Genomic DNA, 18,186 nt, shown 5'->3' with positions numbered 1-18,186 from the left:
CTGTGCTAACCACTACACTACCGTGTGATGGGAATGGAACCCGGGTCGCTGGTATTGTAAACATTGTGCTAACCACTACACTACCGTGTGATGGGAATGGAACCCGGGTCACTGGTACTGTAAACATTGTGCTAACCACTACACTACCGTGTGATCGGAATTGAACCCTGGTCACTGGTACTGTAAACATTGTGCTAACCACTACACTACCGTGTGATCGGAATTGAACCCGGTTCACTGGTACCGTAAACATTGTGCTAACCACTACACTACCGTGTGATGGGAATTGAACCCGGGTCACTGGTACTGTAAACATTGTGCTAACCACCACACTACCGTGTGATCGGAATTGAACCCGGGTCACTGGTACTGTAAACACTGTGCTAACCACTACACTACCGTGTGATCGGAATTTGAACCCGGGTCACTGGTACTGTTAACACTGTGCTAACCACTACACTACTGTGTGGTGGGAAGCGAATCCGGGTCACTGGTACTGTAAACATTGTGCTAACCACTACACTACCGTGTGATGGGAATTGAACCCGGGTCACTGGTACTGTAAACACTGTGCTAACCACTACAGTACAGTGTGATGGGAATTGAACCCGGGTCACTGGTATTGTAAACATTGTGCTAACCACTACACTACCGTGTGATGGGAATCGAACCCGGGTCACTGGTATTGTAAACATTGTGTTAATCACTACACTACCGTGTGATGGGAATCGAACCCGGGTCACTGGTACTGTAAACATTGTGCTAACCACTACACTACCGTGTGATCGGAATTGAACCCGGGTCACTGGTACTGTAAACATTGTGCTAACCACTACACTACCGTGTGATCGGAATTGAACCCGGGTCACTGGTATTGTAACCATTGTGCTAACCACTACACTACCTGTGATGGGAATCGAACCCGGGTCACTGGTACTGTAAACATTGTTGTAACCACTACACTACCGTGTGATGGGAATTGAACCGGGGTCACTGGTACAGTAAACATTGTGCTAACCACTACACTACCGTGTGATCGGAATTGAACCCGGGTCACAGGTACTGTAAACACTGTGCTAACCACGACACTACCGTGTGATGGGAATTGAACCCGGGTCACTGGTACAGTAAACATTGTGCTAACCACTACACTACCGTGTGATGGGAATTGAACCCGGGTCACTGGTACTGTAAACATTGTGCTAACCACTACACTACCGCGTAATGGGAATTGAACCCGGGTCACTGGTACTGTAAACATTGTGCTAACCACTACACTACCGTGTGATGGGAATCGAACCGGGGTCACTGGTACTGTAAACATTGTGCTAACCACTACACTACCGTGTGATGGGAATTGAACCCATGTCACTGGTACTGTGAACATTGTGCTAACCACTACACTACCGTGTGATGGGAATTGAACCCGGGTCACTGGTACTGTAAACATTGTGCTAACCACTACACTACCGTGTGATGGGAATCGAACCGGGGTCACTGGTACTGTAAACATTGTGCTAACCACTACACTACCGTGTGATGGGAATTGAACCCGGGTCACTGGTACTGTAAACATTGTGCTAACCACTGCACTACCGTGTGATGGGAATTGAACCCGGTTCACTGGTACTGTAAACATTGTGCTAACCACTACACTACCGTGTGATCGGAATTGATCCCGGGTCACAGGTACTGTAAACACTGTGCTAACCACTACACTACCGTGTGATGGGAATCGAACCCGGGTCAATGGTACTGTAAACACTGTGCTAACCACTACACTGCCGTGTGATCGGAATTGAACCCGGGTCACTGGTACTGTAAACACTGTGCTAACCACTGCACTGCCGTGTGATCGGAATTGAACCCGGGTCACTGGTACTGTAAACACTGTGCTAACCACTACTCTACCGTGTGATGGGAATCGAACCCGGGTCACAGGTACTGTAAATATTGTGCTAACCACTACACTACCGTGTGATGGGAATGGAACCCTGTTCACTGGTATTGTAAACATTGTGCTAACCACTACACTACCTGTGATGGGAATCGAACCCGGGTCACTGGTACTGTAAACATTGTTGTAACCACTACACTACCGTGTGATGGGAATTGAACCCGGGTCACTGGTACTGTAAACATTGTACTAACTACTACAATACCGTGTGATGGGAATTGAACCTGGGTCACTGGTACTGTAAACATTGTGCTAACCACTACACTACCGTGTGATAGGAATTGAACCCAGGTCACTGGTACTGTAAATATTGTACTAACCACTACCCTACCGTGTGATAGGAATTGAACCCAGGTCACTGGTACTGTAAACATTGTACTAACCACTAGACTACCGTGTGATGGGAATTGAACCTGGGTCACTGGTTCTGTAAAAATTGTGCTAACTACTACACTACCCTGTGATGGGAATTGAACCCGGTTCATTGGTACTGTAAACATTGTGCTAACCAGTACACTACCGCGTGATGGGAATTGAACCCGGGTCACTGGTACTGTAAACATTGTGCTAACCTCTACACTACCGTGTGATGGGAATCGAACCGGGGTCACTGGTACTGTAAACATTGTGCTAACCACTACACTACCGCGTGATGGGAATTGAACCCGGGTCACTGGTACTGTAAACATTGTGCTAACCTCTACACTACCGTGTGATGGGAATCGAACCGGGGTCACTGGTACTGTAAACATTGTGCTAACCACTACACTACTGTGTGATGGGAATTGAACCCATGTCACTGGTACTGTGAACATTGTGCTAACCACTACACTACCGTGTGATGGGAATTGAACCCGGGTCACTGGTACTGTAAACATTGTGCTAACCACTACACTACCGTGTGATGGGAATTGAACCCGGGTCACTGGCACTGTAAACACTGTGCTAACCACTACACTACCGTGTGATCGGAATTTGAACCCGGGTCACTGGTACTGTAAACATTGTGTTAACGACTACACTACTGTGTGATGGGAAGCGAATCAGGGTCACTGGTACTGTAAACATTGTGCTAACCACTACACTACCGTGTGATGGGAATTGAACCCGGGTCACTGGTATTGTAAACATTGTGCTAACCACTACACTACCGTGTGATGGGAATCGAACCCGGGTCACTGGTACTGTAAATATTGTGTTAATCACTACACTACCGTGTGATGGGAATCGAACCCGGGTCACAGGTACTGTAAACATTGTGCTAACCACTACACTACCGTGTGATCGGAATTGAACCCGGGTCACTGGTACTGTAAACATTGTGCTAACCACTACACTACCGTGTGATCGGAATTGAACCCGGGTCACTGGTATTGTAAACATTGTGCTAACCACTACACTACCTGTGATGGGAATCGAACCCGGGTCACTGGTTCTGTAAACATTGTTGTAACCACTACACTACCGTGTGATGGGAATTGAACCGGGGTCACTGGTACAGTAAACATTGTGCTAAGCACTACACTACCGTGTGATGGGAATTGAACCCGGGTCACTGGTACTGTAAACATTGTGCTAACCACTACACTACCGTGTGATCGGAATTGAACCCGGGTCACAGGTACTGTAAACACTGTGCTAACCACGACACTACCGTGTGATGGGAATTGAACCCGGGTCACTGGTACAGTAAACATTGTGCTAACCACTACACTACCGTGTGATGGGAATTGAACCCGGGTCACTGGTACTGTAAACATTGTGCTAACCACTACACTACCGCGTAATGGGAATTGAACCCGGGTCACTGGTACTGTAAACATTGTGCTAACCACTACACTACCGTGTGATGGGAATCGAACCGGGGTCACTGGTACTGTAAACATTGTGCTAACCACTACACTACCGTGTGATGGGAATTGAACCCATGTCACTGGTACTGTGAACATTGTGCTAACCACTACACTACCGTGTGATGGGAATTGAACCCGGGTCACTGGTACTGTAAACATTGTGCTAACCACTACACTACCGTGTGATGGGAATCGAACCGGGGTCACTGGTACTGTAAACATTGTGCTAACCACTACACTACCGTGTGATGGGAATTGAACCCGGGTCACTGGTACTGTAAACATTGTGCTAACCACTGCACTACCGTGTGATGGGAATTGAACCCGGTTCACTGGTACTGTAAACATTGTGCTAACCACTACACTACCGTGTGATCGGAATTGATCCCGGGTCACAGGTACTGTAAACACTGTGCTAACCACTACACTACCGTGTGATGGGAATCGAACCCGGGTCAATGGTACTGTAAACACTGTGCTAACCACTACACTGCCGTGTGATCGGAATTGAACCCGGGTCACTGGTACTGTAAACACTGTGCTAACCACTGCACTGCCGTGTGATCGGAATTGAACCCGGGTCACTGGTACTGTAAACACTGTGCTAACCACTACTCTACCGTGTGATGGGAATCGAACCCGGGTCACAGGTACTGTAAATATTGTGCTAACCACTACACTACCGTGTGATGGGAATGGAACCCTGTTCACTGGTATTGTAAACATTGTGCTAACCACTACACTACCTGTGATGGGAATCGAACCCGGGTCACTGGTACTGTAAACATTGTTGTAACCACTACACTACCGTGTGATGGGAATTGAACCCGGGTCACTGGTACTGTAAACATTGTACTAACTACTACAATACCGTGTGATGGGAATTGAACCTGGGTCACTGGTACTGTAAACATTGTGCTAACCACTACACTACCGTGTGATAGGAATTGAACCCAGGTCACTGGTACTGTAAATATTGTACTAACCACTACCCTACCGTGTGATAGGAATTGAACCCAGGTCACTGGTACTGTAAACATTGTACTAACCACTAGACTACCGTGTGATGGGAATTGAACCTGGGTCACTGGTTCTGTAAAAATTGTGCTAACTACTACACTACCCTGTGATGGGAATTGAACCCGGTTCATTGGTACTGTAAACATTGTGCTAACCAGTACACTACCGCGTGATGGGAATTGAACCCGGGTCACTGGTACTGTAAACATTGTGCTAACCTCTACACTACCGTGTGATGGGAATCGAACCGGGGTCACTGGTACTGTAAACATTGTGCTAACCACTACACTACCGCGTGATGGGAATTGAACCCGGGTCACTGGTACTGTAAACATTGTGCTAACCTCTACACTACCGTGTGATGGGAATCGAACCGGGGTCACTGGTACTGTAAACATTGTGCTAACCACTACACTACTGTGTGATGGGAATTGAACCCATGTCACTGGTACTGTGAACATTGTGCTAACCACTACACTACCGTGTGATGGGAATTGAACCCGGGTCACTGGTACTGTAAACATTGTGCTAACCACTACACTACCGTGTGATGGGAATTGAACCCGGGTCACTGGCACTGTAAACACTGTGCTAACCACTACACTACCGTGTGATCGGAATTTGAACCCGGGTCACTGGTACTGTAAACATTGTGTTAACGACTACACTACTGTGTGATGGGAAGCGAATCAGGGTCACTGGTACTGTAAACATTGTGCTAACCACTACACTACCGTGTGATGGGAATTGAACCCGGGTCACTGGTATTGTAAACATTGTGCTAACCACTACACTACCGTGTGATGGGAATCGAACCCGGGTCACTGGTACTGTAAATATTGTGTTAATCACTACACTACCGTGTGATGGGAATCGAACCCGGGTCACAGGTACTGTAAACATTGTGCTAACCACTACACTACCGTGTGATCGGAATTGAACCCGGGTCACTGGTACTGTAAACATTGTGCTAACCACTACACTACCGTGTGATCGGAATTGAACCCGGGTCACTGGTATTGTAAACATTGTGCTAACCACTACACTACCTGTGATGGGAATCGAACCCGGGTCACTGGTTCTGTAAACATTGTTGTAACCACTACACTACCGTGTGATGGGAATTGAACCGGGGTCACTGGTACAGTAAACATTGTGCTAAGCACTACACTACCGTGTGATGGGAATTGAACCCGGGTCACTGGTACAGTAAACATTGTGCTAACCACTACACTACCGTGTGATGGGAATTGAACCCGGGTCACTGGTACTGTAAACATTGTGCTAACCACTACACTACCGCGTAATGGGAATTGAACCCGGGTCACTGGTACTGTAAACATTGTGCTAACCTCTACACTACCGTGTGATGGGAATCGAACCGGGGTCACTGGTACTGTAAACATTGTGCTAACCACTACACTACCGTGTGATGGGAATTGAACCCATGTCACTGGTACTGTGAACATTGTGCTAACCACTACATTACCGTGTGATGGGAATTGAACCCGGGTCACTGGTACTGTAAACATTGTGCTAACCACTACACTACCGTGTGATGGGAATGGAACCCGGGTCACTGGTACTGTAAACATTGTGCTAACCACTACACTACCATGTGATGGGAATTGAACCCGGGTCACTGGTATTGTAAACATTGTGCTAACCACCACACTACCGTGTGATCGGAATTGAACCCGGGTCACTGGTATTGTAAACATTGTGCTAACCACTGCACTACCGTGTGATGGGAATTGAACCCGGTTCACGGGTACTGTAAACACTGTGCTAACCACTACACTACCGTGTGATCGGAATTGAACCTGGGTCACTGGTACTGTAAACACTGTGCTAACCACTACACTACCGTGTGATGGGAATTGAACCCGGGTCACTGGTACTGTAAACATTGTGCTAACTACTACACTACCGTGTGATGGGAATGGAACCCGGGTCACTGGTACTGTAAACATTGTGCTAACCACTACACTACCGTGTGATGGGAATCGAACCCGGGTCACAGGTACTGTAAACACTGTGCTAACCACTACACTACCGTGTGATGGGAATTGAACCCGGGTCACTGGTACTGTAAACATTGTGCTAACCACTACACTACCGTGTGATGGGAATCGAACCCGGGTCACAGGTACTGTAAACACTGTGCTAACCACTACACTACCGTGTGATGGGAATTGAACCCGGGTCACTGGTACTGTAAACATTGTGCTAACCACTACACTACCGTGTGATGGGAATGGAACCCGGGTCACTGGTACTGTAAACATTGTGCTAACCACTGCACTACCGTGTGATGGGAATTGAACCCGGTTCACTGGTACTGTAAACACTGTGCTAACCACTACATTACCGTGTGATGGGAATCGAACCCAGGTCACTGGTACTGTAAACATTGTGCTAACCACTACACTACCGTGTGATAAGAATTGAACCCGGGTCACTGTTACTGTAAACATTGTGCTAACCACTACACTGCCGTGTGATCGGAATTGAACCCGGGTCACTGGTACTGTAAACACTGTGCTAACCACTGCACTGCCGTGTGATCGGAATTGAACCCGGGTCACTGGTACTGTAAACACTGTGCTAACCACTACTCTACCGTGTGATGGGAATCGAACCCGGGTCACAGGTACTGTAAATATTGTGCTAACCACTACACTACCGTGTGATGGGAATGGAACCCTGTTCACTGGTATTGTAAACATTGTGCTAACCACTACACTACCTGTGATGGGAATCGAACCCGGGTCACTGGTACTGTAAACATTGTTGTAACCACTACACTACCGTGTGATGGGAATTGAACCCGGGTCACTGGTACTGTAAACATTGTACTAACTACTACAATACCGTGTGATGGGAATTGAACCTGGGTCACTGGTACTGTAAACATTGTGCTAACCACTACACTACCGTGTGATAGGAATTGAACCCAGGTCACTGGTACTGTAAATATTGTACTAACCACTACCCTACCGTGTGATAGGAATTGAACCCAGGTCACTGGTACTGTAAACATTGTACTAACCACTAGACTACCGTGTGATGGGAATTGAACCTGGGTCACTGGTTCTGTAAAAATTGTGCTAACTACTACACTACCCTGTGATGGGAATTGAACCCGGTTCATTGGTACTGTAAACATTGTGCTAACCAGTACACTACCGCGTGATGGGAATTGAACCCGGGTCACTGGTACTGTAAACATTGTGCTAACCTCTACACTACCGTGTGATGGGAATCGAACCGGGGTCACTGGTACTGTAAACATTGTGCTAACCACTACACTACCGCGTGATGGGAATTGAACCCGGGTCACTGGTACTGTAAACATTGTGCTAACCTCTACACTACCGTGTGATGGGAATCGAACCGGGGTCACTGGTACTGTAAACATTGTGCTAACCACTACACTACTGTGTGATGGGAATTGAACCCATGTCACTGGTACTGTGAACATTGTGCTAACCACTACACTACCGTGTGATGGGAATTGAACCCGGGTCACTGGTACTGTAAACATTGTGCTAACCACTACACTACCGTGTGATGGGAATTGAACCCGGGTCACTGGCACTGTAAACACTGTGCTAACCACTACACTACCGTGTGATCGGAATTTGAACCCGGGTCACTGGTACTGTAAACATTGTGTTAACGACTACACTACTGTGTGATGGGAAGCGAATCCGGGTCACTGGTACTGTAAACATTGTGCTAACCACTACACTACCGTGTGATGGGAATTGAACCCGGGTCACTGGTATTGTAAACATTGTGCTAACCACTACACTACCGTGTGATGGGAATCGAACCCGGGTCACTGGTACTGTAAATATTGTGTTAATCACTACACTACCGTGTGATGGGAATCGAACCCGGGTCACAGGTACTGTAAACATTGTGCTAACCACTACACTACCGTGTGATCGGAATTGAACCCGGGTCACTGGTACTGTAAACATTGTGCTAACCACTACACTACCGTGTGATCGGAATTGAACCCGGGTCACTGGTATTGTAAACATTGTGCTAACCACTACACTACCTGTGATGGGAATCGAACCCGGGTCACTGGTTCTGTAAACATTGTTGTAACCACTACACTACCGTGTGATGGGAATTGAACCGGGGTCACTGGTACAGTAAACATTGTGCTAAGCACTACACTACCGTGTGATGGGAATTGAACCCGGGTCACTGGTACAGTAAACATTGTGCTAACCACTACACTACCGTGTGATGGGAATTGAACCCGGGTCACTGGTACTGTAAACATTGTGCTAACCACTACACTACCGCGTAATGGGAATTGAACCCGGGTCACTGGTACTGTAAACATTGTGCTAACCTCTACACTACCGTGTGATGGGAATCGAACCGGGGTCACTGGTACTGTAAACATTGTGCTAACCACTACACTACCGTGTGATGGGAATTGAACCCGGGTCACTGGTACTGTAAACATTGTGCTAACCACTACACTACCGTGTGATGGGAATGGAACCCGGGTCACTGGTACTGTAAACATTGTGCTAACCACTACACTACCATGTGATGGGAATTGAACCCGGGTCACTGGTATTGTAAACATTGTGCTAACCACTACACTACCGTGTGATGGGAATGGAACCCGGGTCACTGGTACTGTAAACACTGTGCTAACCACTACACTACCGTGTGATGGGAATCGAACCCGGGTCACTGGTACTGTAAACATTGTGCTAACCACTGCACTACCGTGTGATGGGAATTGAACCCGGTTCACTGGTACTGTAAACACTGTGCTAACCACTACATTACCGTGTGATGGGAATCGAACCCAGGTCACTGGTACTGTAAACATTGTGCTAACTACTACACTACCGTGTGATAAGAATTGAACCCGGGTCACTGTTACTGTAAACATTGTGCTAACCACTACACTACCGTGTGATCGGAATTGATCCCGGGTCACAGGTACTGTAAACACTGTGCTAACCACTACACTACCGTGTGATGGGAATCGAACCCGGGTCAATGGTACTGTAAACACTGTGCTAACCACTACACTGCCGTGTGATCGGAATTGAACCCGGGTCACTGGTACTGTAAACACTGTGCTAACCACTGCACTGCCGTGTGATCGGAATTGAACCCGGGTCACTGGTACTGTAAACACTGTGCTAACCACTACTCTACCGTGTGATGGGAATGGAACCCTGTTCACTGGTATTGTAAACATTGTGCTAACCACTACACTACCTGTGATGGGAATCGAACCCGGGTCACTGGTACTGTAAACATTGTTGTAACCACTACACTACCGTGTGATGGGAATTGAACCCGGGTCACTGGTACTGTAAACATTGTACTAACTACTACAATACCGTGTGATGGGAATTGAACCTGGGTCACTGGTACTGTAAACATTGTGCTAACCACTACACTACCGTGTGATAGGAATTGAACCCAGGTCACTGGTACTGTAAATATTGTACTAACCACTACCCTACCGTGTGATAGGAATTGAACCCAGGTCACTGGTACTGTAAACATTGTACTAACCACTAGAGTACCGTGTGATGGGAATTGAACCTGGGTCACTGGTTCTGTAAAAATTGTGCTAACTACTACACTACCCTGTGATGGGAATTGAACCCGGTTCATTGGTACTGTAAACATTGTGCTAACCAGTACACTACCGCGTGATGGGAATTGAACCCGGGTCACTGGTACTGTAAACATTGTGCTAACCTCTACACTACCGTGTGATGGGAATCGAACCGGGGTCACTGGTACTGTAAACATTGTGCTAACCACTACACTACCGTGTGATGGGAATTGAACACATGTCACTGGTACTGTGAACATTGTGCTAACCACTACACTACCGTGTGATGGGAATTGAACCCGGGTCACTGGTACTGTAAACATTGTGCTAACCACTACACTACCGTGTGATGGGAATTGAACCCGGGTCACTGGTACTGTAAACATTGTGCTAACCACTACACTACCGTGTGATGGGAATGGAACCCGGGTCACTGGTACTGTAAACATTGTGCTAACCACTACACTACCGTGTGATGGGAATTGAACCCGGGTCACTGGTATTGTAAACATTGTGCTAACCACTACACTACCGTGTGATGGGAATCGAACCCGGGTCACAGGTACTGTAAACATTGTGCTAACCACTACACTACCGTGTGATGGGAATTGAACCCGGGTCACTGGTACTGTAAACATTGTGCTAACCACTACACTACCGTGTGATGGGAATCGAACCCGGTTCACTGGTACTGTAAACATTGTGCTAACCGCTACAGCACCGTGTGATCAGAATTGAACCCGGGTCACTGGTACTGTAAACACTGTGCTAACCACTACATTACCGTGTGATGGGAATCGAACCCAGGTCACTGGTACTGTAAACATTGTGCTAATCACTACACTACCGTGTGATGGGAATCGAACCCGGGTTACTGGTAGTGTAAACATTGTTGTAACCACTACACTACCGTGTGATGGGAATTGAACCGGGGTCACTGGTACAGTAAACATTGTGCTAAGCACTACACTACCGTGTGATGGGAATTGAACCTGGGTCACTGGTACTGTAAACATTGTGCTAACCACTACACTACCGTGTGATCGGAATTGAACCCGGGTCACAGGTACTGTAAACACTGTGCTAACCACGACACTACCGTGTGATGGGAATTGAACCCGGGTCACTGGTACAGTAAACATTGTGCTAACCACTACACTACCGTGTGATGGGAATTGAACCCGGGTCACTGGTACTGTAAACATTGTGCTAACCACTACACTACCGTGTGATCGGAATTGAACCCGGGTCACAGGTACTGTAAACACTGTGCTAACCACTACACTACCGTGTGATGGGAATTGAACGCGGGTCACTGGTACTGTAAATATTGTGCTAACCACTACACTACCGTGTGATGGGAATTGAACCCGGGTCACTGGTACTGTAAACATTGTGCTAACCACTACACTACCGTGTGATGGGAATTGAACCCGGGTCACTGGTACTGTAAACATTGTGCTAACCACTACACTACCGTGTGATGGGAATTGAACCCGGGTCACTGGTACTGTAAACATTGTGCTAACCACTACACTACTGTGTGATCGGAATTGAACCCGGGTCACTGGTACTGTAAACACTGTGCTAACCACTACACTACCGTGTGATCGGAATTGAACCCGGGTCACTGGTACTGTAAACATTGTGCTAACCACTACACTACCGTGTGATGGGAATTGAACCCGTGTCACTGGTACTGTAAACATTGTGCTAACCACTGCACTACCGTGTGATGGGAATTGAACCCGGGTCACTGGTACTGTAAACATTGTGCTAACCACTACACTACCGTGTGATGGGAATTGAACCCGGGTCACTGGTACTGTAAACATTGTGCTAACCACTACACTACTGTGTGATCGGAATTGAACCCGGGTCACTGGTACTGTAAACATTGTGCTAACCACTACACTACCGTGTGATCGGAATTCAACCCGGGTCACTGGTACTGTAAACATTGTGCTAACCACTACACTACCGTGTGATGGGAATTGAACCCGGGTCACTGGTACTGTAAATATTGTGCTAACCAGTTCACTACTGTGTGATCGGAATTGAACCCGGGTCACTGGTACTGTAAACAGTGTGCTAACCACTACACTACCGTGTGATGGGAATTGAACCCGGGTCACTGGTACTGTAAACATTGTGCTAACCACTACACTACCGTGTGATGGGAATTGAACCAGGGTCACTGGTACTGTAAACATTGTGCTAACCACTACACTACCGTGTGATGGGAATGGAACCCGGGTCACTGGTACTGTAAACATTGTGCTAACCACTACACTACCGTGTGATGGGAATTGAACCCGGGTCACTGGTACTGTAAACATTGTGCTAACCAGTACACTACTGTGTGATGGGAATCGAACCCGGGTCACTGGTACTGTAAACATTTTGCTAACCACTACACTACCGTGTGATGGGAATCGAACCCGGGTCACTGGTACTGTAAACATTGTGCTAACCACTACACTACCGTGTGATGGGAATTGAACCCGGGTCACTGGTACTGTAAACATTGTGCTAACCACTACACTACCGTGTGATGGGAATTGAACCCGGGTCACTGGTACTGTAAACATTGTGCTAACCACTACACTACCGTGTGATGTGAATTGAACCCGGGTCACTGGTACTGTGACCCCTAGATTAGAGGACCAAAACTGCACACAATATTCTAGGTGCCGTAACAGTGATGCTGTTTGTTTTTCCTGGTTTGCCTCCCTCTGGATGCTGCAGTTTTCTTCACACTCACATTCATTCCTGACTGTCACACAGTCGCGTCTCTCTGAGCTGTTTCCATTGATACTGCAATTTCAACTGCTCTTTTAAATCTGAGTAATGCTTCAGTCCGGAGACATTTTTGAATGCCTACTTGTAACTTTCCCCAAACTCAGTACATCATTAACCCCATACTGAAAATGGACTCCCCGTCCTTTCGATTCCGCTTATGAATCCAAAAGCACTGCGCAATCAGCAATGTTCCTTCACTACTTTCATGAGATCAGCAAACCTAATTTCAGCTGGTTTGGTTGGATCTGTTACTTTTCTAAGCAATCTGTTTGCTTTTCCACCTATTACAGCAAAATTAGTACTTGTTTCTCATTGGCTATTTCACTCGCTTTAAAAGACTGCTCCTGCTGAGGAATCAAATTCATGAATGTTGCAGAAGTAGCCATAAAATAAATCACAATTTTTTATGATTGTTATCACCCGATACTCGTTGTTTATGAACTTGTGAATTCTTCTGTTCCTGCTTTTTTAACTTGATTATCTCTGCACGTGCTGTGCTTTTTAAAAACTCAACTCTTTCTCACTCCCTTCTTTTTTAACTCGAGCACCTTGATGTGCTTCAACAGGTTGGTTCATCTTAAAAATACCTCATCACCACTGTTATGTTTTGTAACTTCAGAACATTAAACTAATTAAGAGGAAAAGTTGGAGAGTCTGAAATGTGAGTCTAGCTTAGTTTTTTTTAAGTGAGCTGCCCACCTATCACATGGCAACAATTCAGGTATTTTTACATATAACTATAATGAATTATATAAACAACAAAGAATGCTTGAAGAAAGACCATGATACCCCAAGTCATATAACAGGGCACATAATGATGATGACGATATAGTTGCTTTACTAAGTTATTAATGAACTTAAACATGATACATATAATTCTAACCGTAATTTATAGTTTAAAAAGAATTAATATATTTCAATATACTGCCCCCACAAAACAACAAATTTCACAACATATGCCAGTGATTTTAAACCTGATTTTGGGAATGGGGTGGGATTGCAAATATAGCGTGGCGCTAATAAGTTATAAACTGGGACATTGAAGGAAGGATATCTTAATTGCAATATAACCCATTGGATTATGATGTTTGCGATTTCAACGTCGCACGATGTGAGGGTCATTATTGTCTCCACACTTACCGAGTGTGTCGAGAGGTTGGCGTTCAAGAGGGGTCGGCTGGGTGTTTCGAAATTCTGCAATCGAAAACGCCTTTATGTGGCTGTGCTTCCGTCCGTGCCCCAAAGTCCGGCGGTCCGTCCACCTGTGCGCCGAGACCCACCCTGCCAAGAGCGCATGCGCGCCAGCCGCCGCCCTGTTCACCTGTCCGCTGATGGAGGTGGGGCGCTTTCTTGATCGCGGTGCCTGCTGGGGGATGCGCGCCACCATCGGCTGCATGCTATTATTGTTCTTCGGGTTTGCAAGGCACCCTTAGTGATGGATGCCACTTTCTTGCGGCACCGCCTCTCGAAGGTGTTCTCGATGGTGGCGGGGGTTGTGCCCGTAATGTCTAACCACCCCCACAGCCGCAGCCTCGCGATCCTGTGAGTTGGACCCCATACCGGGCGGAGATCCAACCAGGCAGATTATTCTCCTTTGTACAGCAATAGAAGTCCGTAACAGGCATTAGTGGCATATGAAGTCAGGAGTATCCCTCATTAAAGGCCTTCACCACTTACGACATGCCCTCTTCTCATTGCTACCATCAGGGAGGAGGTACAGGAGCCTGAAGACTCACACTCAACATTTTAGGAACAGTTTCTTACCTACAGCCGTAAGATTTCTGAACAGACTATGAACATCACCTCTCTATTCTGCATTACTTATTTATATTTTTATATATTTCTTTTTGTAATTTTAATGTTTTGCACTCTTCTGCTGCCACAAAACAACACATTTCATAATGCACGTCAGTGACAATAAACCTGATTTTGATTCTGACTATTAAAGTAGCTCCTATAACATGTGGACAGTGCCTCCTTTCTGTGTGGATACATCTTGCTGCCAAATAATTAAAGAACACACGACCCTGTTAGACATTGGTAATGTGAAATGCCACAAATCTGGTTCACTAGTTTATTAGTGAGACTGAAGGCATGGGGAGCTTGGTCACAGTAAGGACCAGGCCTCAAGCACCTCAGTGAGACCTGGCACAGATTGGGGGACCACTTCGTCGAGCACCTCCACTCCGTCCACCACAACAGACAGGATCTCCCGGTTGCCACCCACTTCAACTCTGCTTCAAATTCCCATTTGGATATGTGCATACTGGCCTCCTCTACTGCCATGATGAGGCAAAACTTAAGTTGGAGGAGCAACACCTCATCTACTGTCTGGGCAGTCTCCAGCCCCTTGGCATGAACAGTGAATTCTCCAACTTCTGGTAATTCCCACCCCTCCCTTCCCCCATCCCAGTTTCACTCTGCCTCCTCCTCCAGCTGCCTATCACCTCTCTCATGATTCTGCCTTCTTCTATTACTCATTCCCCTTACATTCCTTCCTCACCTTTCCGCCTATCCCCTCCCTGCTTCCCCTCCCCTACCCTTGATCTTTCCCCTTACTGGATTAGCACCTGGCACCTACCAGCCTTCTCCTTCCCATCCTCCCCCACCTTCTTTATAGGGCCCCTGCCCCCTCCCTCTTCAGTCCTGATGAAGGTTCTCGGCCTGAATCGTAGACCGCTCGTTTCCACGAATGCTGCCCGACCTGCTGAGTTCCTCCAGCGTGTTGCTTTGACCCCAGGCCTCAGGCTGCTGTGCCACCTGTTTGAAGCTGTCCGGGAGAGTGGTACTCCATCCACGCTGCCCTCTAGTGTCACTCAGCAGAAGACATCACTGCCAGACTGCTGCAACCTTCATGGACTCTGGGACGTGGGTGACTATATTTGTGCTGCACGTGTCCTGTGCTGTTTGTGCACTTTGACCGTGGAGGAACGCTGTTTCGTATAGCTCTATTAGTGAGTACTCACGACAATTAAACAAGGAACAGGATAGTTTCAATCTGTGGAAGTTTGTTGTTGTTTGGTGACAAGCTGAATTACTTGCAGCTGTGCTCACAGGCCTACGGCTTCAGTGATACAACATGGAACAGTCGCACACAGGATCAGTCCCATCAGCTGTGCTCACAGGCCTACGGCTTCAGTGATACAACATGGAACAGTCGCACACAGGATCAGTCCCATCAGCTGTGCTCACAGGCCTACGGCTTCAGTGATACAACATGGAACAGTCGCACACAGGATCAGTCCCATCAGCTGTGCTCACAGGCCTACGGCTTCAGTGATACAACATGGAACAGTCGCACACAGGATCAGTCCCATCAGCTGTGCTCACAGGCCTACGGCTTCAGTGATACAACATGGAACAGTCGCACACAGGATCAGTCCCATCAGCAAATAAATTAGTGATGAATCCCCTCTGCCTTCCATTTTCCTCACATTCATGAACCTACCTAGCCAGCTCTTAAAAGTCTCGAACAGTTCGGCCTCGACCATCCCTCTCTGTGTCATAGAACTTGCCCTCACATCGCCTTTTAAATTACCCCCTCTCACCTTAAATACCTCTAGTATTAGACATTTCCTTCCCATCCCCTCTTCCCCCTCCCCATCCCTCCTGTCCTTCCTTCTCTGCCACCTATCCCTCCTCTCCCTCCACTGCCCCTCTTTCCCCATTTTGTCCCCTGTCTCCACCCCTCCCCCTCACTCTCTCTATCACTTTGTTCCCCTCCCTCACTCTCCCTCTCTCGCTCTCCCAGTGCCTCTCACTCTGGGTCTTTGTTAGGCTGACAGATGCTGCACAACACTGTCCCATTTGTTTTGTTGTCAATAACAAAGGGAAGTTCCCATGAGGAGCAGGTGATTCATCAAAACAAACCCCACACCCTCTCCTCATCCCACTCCCTCTGTGTGTGTGTGTGTCTCTCTCTCTCACTCTCCCTCATGCTTTCTCACTCTCACTCACACCCTCTCTCTCACTCCCTCTGTCTCTCTCTCACTCCCTCTCTCACTCTCTTGCTCTCCCTCTCACTCTCTTGCTCTCTGTCCCTCTCTTTGTCTCTCTCTCCGACAGTGTGTCTCTCTCTCACTCTCCCTCTCATGCTCTCCCTCTCCCTCATGCTCTCTCTCATTTACCCATCACTTCTCTCTCACTCCATCTTTCTCTCCCTCCCCTCTCTCCCTGTGTCCTCCACTCCACCAGCCTACTCCCCACTGTTGTTCTTCACCCATTCCCTTTCTCCACTCTCCCCTCCTCATCCCACCCCTCCCCATCTCTCAATGACAGGTTACATCGAGGTTACATCGGGTTTATTAACACTGTTATTTCTGTATTTATTGAGATACAGTGCAGAACAGGTACTTCCGACCCTCCAGCCATGCCGCCCAGAATCCTGATTTAATCCCAGCATTACAACGGGACAATTTACAGTGAAACAATGCACCTTCCAACATGACTGTGGGAGGAAACCAGAGCACCCGGAGGAAACCCACGCGATCACAGGGAGAACGTACAAACTTCTGACAAACTAGAATTGAACCCGGGTCACTGGTACTGTAAACATTGTGCTAACCACTACACTACCGTGTGATGGGAATTGAACCCGGGTCACTGGTACTGTAAACATTGTGCTAACCACTACACTACCGTGTGATGGGAATTGAACCCGGGTCACTGGTACTGTAAACATTGTGCTAACCACTACACTATCGTGTGATGGGAATTGAACCCGGGTCATTGGTACTGTAAACATTGTGCTAACCACTACACTACCGTGTGATGGGAATTGAACCCGGGTCACTGGTACTGTAAACATTGTGCTAACCACTACACTACCGTGTGATGAGAATTGAACCCGGGTCACTGGTACTGTAAACATTGTGCTAACCACTACACTACCGTGTGATCAGAATTGAACCCGGGTCACTGGTACTGTAAACATTGTG

At 47.3% G+C, this 18,186-nt stretch overlaps 1 protein-coding gene across 1 annotated transcript in view; it reads right to left on the bottom strand.

The window, feature by feature from the left end:
• LOC132385526 (zinc finger protein 239-like) overlaps window positions 1–14,512 on the bottom strand; it is a 120,871-nt gene extending 106,359 nt beyond the window's left edge. Inside the window, exon 1 of the mRNA XM_059957649.1 lies at window positions 14,390–14,512. The gene's annotated coding sequence lies outside the window, so the exon portion shown is untranslated. The remainder of the gene's footprint in view (window positions 1–14,389) is intronic.
• Window positions 14,513–18,186: the final 3,674 nt, after the last annotated feature.

Source organism: Hypanus sabinus (genome assembly GCF_030144855.1).
Source record: "Hypanus sabinus isolate sHypSab1 chromosome 24 unlocalized genomic scaffold, sHypSab1.hap1 SUPER_24_unloc_7, whole genome shotgun sequence".
NCBI classification, from domain to species: domain Eukaryota; kingdom Metazoa; phylum Chordata; class Chondrichthyes; order Myliobatiformes; family Dasyatidae; genus Hypanus; species Hypanus sabinus.
This window is presented reverse-complemented; position numbering and strand designations above follow the sequence as displayed.